The sequence below is a fragment of the Marmota marmota genome, unplaced genomic scaffold (assembly GCF_001458135.2).
Source record: "Marmota marmota marmota unplaced genomic scaffold, marMar, whole genome shotgun sequence".
In the NCBI taxonomy this organism is placed as follows: Eukaryota; Metazoa; Chordata; class Mammalia; order Rodentia; family Sciuridae; genus Marmota; species Marmota marmota.
In genome coordinates, this window is record NW_026000005.1 from 15,494,254 (window position 1) to 15,498,137 (window position 3,884).

The following is a 3,884-nucleotide window of genomic DNA, read 5'->3' on the forward strand; positions in this document are numbered from 1 at the left end:
CCATGTCCTTGGAACATATACAGTCCTTGTATCTGGATGTAATATTAAATAATAATAGCTCACTTATATGGAACTTTTGCTCCAGGATCTCAGAACACATTATACGCATTATCTCATTTATCATAAAACATCCCTTTAAGGGAGGCATTTTCATCTGTATTTCAAAATAACATAGAGCTGAAACTGTAGACTGTTAAGGATCTCCCTTAAGGGTTATCATGAATTAATGGTTTTATATTCTCTGGCCTTCCGATCTGAGTTCAGCAAAGTTCATGACAGAGCCTCTCTGAGTTCTCTTCATTAAGGAAAGTCTCAATGCTTTTATAAAACTATAACAAGCACAATGGGGCAGAGGTCTCCAGATGAGACAGGGAAGGTTGTGAACTACTTTTCTCAAAGGACTTTACTTTCTTCCATTAAACAATTGCAAAGAGAATAGAAGTCAGGCCACAGATAGAGAAGAAACTACATTGTAGATAAAAGTTTACATTAATCTTAAGAATCTGGGGATTTTCATGGTGTTGATTTAAACGAGAAAATGTATGAAACTTGATGAAGCAACTTTAAGCTTTGACCACATTGAAATGAAGAGTAATGAACTAAAAGTTATGCTGGAGTTAATGGACAATAATAAAAATTTGGAAAAAAAAAATGTGTTAGAATGACCAGTTTACATTGCATGTGAGGCCCAATAAACAGTGATAGAAACATGTCAAATAATAACAACAAGTGGAACAGTCCATTCAACACCACCATTGTGAAATCTAGAGCTGGTTACCTGAAATTCCTGGCCTGACTTAGGGAAGGTTATTTATAGAAGCCCCAGGTAGGCAAAGACAGACACAGGAATGACTGCGACCATTCCTTCAAGCTTATGGTAATGCCCACTACAAACAGACAGTGGATTTTTCCACTGTTGCACTTCTATTTTTCTCTCATAAAAGTGAAGATTCTGGCAATACACAAAAGGGCAGAAATGCCTTTCACACAAGGATCCCACTCAGGAATCCTCTGCCTGCCGTTCTGAGGTCTTAGCAAAGCCTATCATTGCCTCCTCCAGTTCTAATTCACAGCAGAATTCTGTGGCCTCGGAGGAGGAAGTGCAGTATGGTGAATAGAAAAAAAAATACAAAATTCCATAAATAAAATCTTCTCTTGCTTTGTAACTTCAGCCAAGAGTGACTTGTGAACCAGTAGCACAGATCAAAAGACAGCTCACAGAATTTTCCAGAAAGAATGCTGGGGCAGAATTTCTTTCTTTTTTTTTTTTTTTTACCATTTCAAACACTGAAATAGAAAGAACTCAGAAAAATAATGTGCAAAATACTGTGGGCTTTAGTTAGCAGAACTGATTTGCTTTCTATAGCAGCAAAATTAGATGTGACTATCTTCAATGCTAAAAGCAGTGAAGCTTAGCTGCATAGCTCATATTCATGTTAATTCCAGTGTGTTAAAAGATTTTTCATTGTTTTTGCTGTTCTGAGCTACTCAAAACCATGAACATGAACACTCAAGTAGATGTCCTAAAAAACTATGCCATGTTTGAACAAAAAGTTTCTTATGGTAACATACAATGTACATATCTCTGATATTTGAAAGATTTCATAAATGTGAAGCAGTTACTTGAAGCACACACACGCACATACTAAACCGTCTTCAGTAAGAAGAGACAAGGTCAGACTCTGAGGGGTTCCTGTCTCCCTTAGAGTTTGTCATCAGAAAACCAAGGCAGATTGCCAGCGCCTGTGTACATGAATTTTCTTTATCCTCTTTTGTTTTGGTTATGGGGCTTATCCTAGTGATTTTACAAGATGCCTGCTGTGTTCCTGAGAAAATAAAATGTGCAAAGCACACTTCCCCTCAGCTAGTCCACACCCATGGGAGATATCTTGAGTGATTAAGTGTTGGGCTCTTAACTGCTGCTCTCTCTACTCTGTAGGCATCTGGGTGTTAATCACAACAAAGATATCCTTTCAAGTGAAAATGCTAGCAGGTCTCTTTAGCTCTTATAGGACCCTAGAGACATTTGGCCTAATCTAAATCTGAAGGTTAACTTCCAAAATTTAATTTAATTTATTCAATTAAAAAAAATTGGTATTGTTGAAAAGATAGGTAACCTTTTTTAAGATCTTTTCAGGCAGTTTCAGTGGTTTGGGAGGACTCAGTGCAGAAATCTTTTTATTCTCTGAAATGGGGAGGCATTTTCATGGGATAAAACAATAAAATATTGTAGAGGTAAAAAAGATTTCCAAATCATCACTGTAGGCCTATCATATTATCAGATAAAAATTTCCATATGATTTTTTTTCCCTAAATATGTCACTTCATGGATAAAATAATATAAGCATATGGTCCAAACTTGAAAAGACATGAAACACTGGATAGTGAAAAATAAATATTTCCCACTTCCTGTCATCCAGTTAGCATCCCTGGAGGGAACCACTGTTATAGATTCTTATGATTTTTCCAGAAATAGTCTATGCAAGTCTTAATATCCTTGCAGCTAGAGCTCAGTCCTGGCAAGGCCAGAGAGGTCATAAATTAATCACATTTTGTAATTATCATAAACTAAAAATGAATTTTTCATTTCCAACCTCAAGTGTGTTACTAAATTGGGCAAGTTAATTAATCTCTCTTCCTCAATTTCTCCATCCATGTGGTGGAACTAAGGGTACCTACCCATCAGGCATGATTATCAGGATTAAGTGAGGTAACATACCAAAGCTCCAGATACACCCCTTGATTTTAACTATGGGAAGGCAGATGCTTTTTCTTTCAACTCCCATTTCAAATGCAGGGTACAAATTCTTACCAAGGTCTGACTGAAGGTGTTCATAGCATATATATGGAAAGAAGCACGGGCTGAGGCTATGGCTCAGTGGCAGAGTGCTTGCCTAGTGTGTGTGAGGCACTGGGTTCAGTCCTTAGCACCACATTTTAAAAAATAAATAAATAAACAAACAAAGGCATCCTGTCCATCTACAATACAAAAAAAAATTTTTTTAAAGAAGCATGTATTATACTGTCTGTTTGCATAGCACAATCACTTTGTTTTTCTCAACCTTGGTTAAGTTGATTGGTTTCTCCCTTAATCACTTTATAGCTTCCTTAATAATTGTCTTTCATCTTCCCCAAGATCAGTTTTGAAACTTGAAAATCTGATGTCTTCCTACTTTCAAAGATTTTAGGCAAATAGTATTATTGAGAGAGTAAAAGAGGAGAGAATTTATAGTTTCATAAATACTGATGATGTAACCAGTCACTCTGCTAAGTGGTACAGAACCAGGCAGGACACAATGGAGAAGATGGAACAGAGGACTGCTTGAATTGGTGACATTTGGGGGACTGCTTGGTCTCCTGAGACATAGAAAATTATTAGCTCAGGGCCAGGGTTGTGGCTCAGTGGTAGAGTGCTTGCCTAGCATGCGTGAGACACTGGGTTCCATCCCCGGCACCACATTTAAAAATAATAATAATAATTTTTTAAAAAACAAATAAAGGTATTAAAAAAAGAAAGAAAATTATTAGCTCATCCAAACTTAAAGTTTCAGTTACAAGTAAAAGAAAAATCCAACCAGAAAGTTTGCAACAATTCAAGGAATTCATTGGTCTATGTATCTAAAAATCCAAAAACTGGGCAGGCTTTGAAAAAAAAAAAAAAACCTATGTCTCCATAATGCCAGCAAAGACTGTCTTTCTTTCCACATCCTCATTCTTTGATGCTGTTTCCATCTCAGGTTTCCACACTAAAGGTAGCCAGAAGTAGTCAGAGCAACATGATTCCTAGTTCATACCTACAAAAGTAGTGAGTAGATTTGAAGCAGCTCCTGAGGTTTAAAGAGGAACACCCCCCCCCAAAAAAAAAAAAAAAAAAAAAAAAAAAA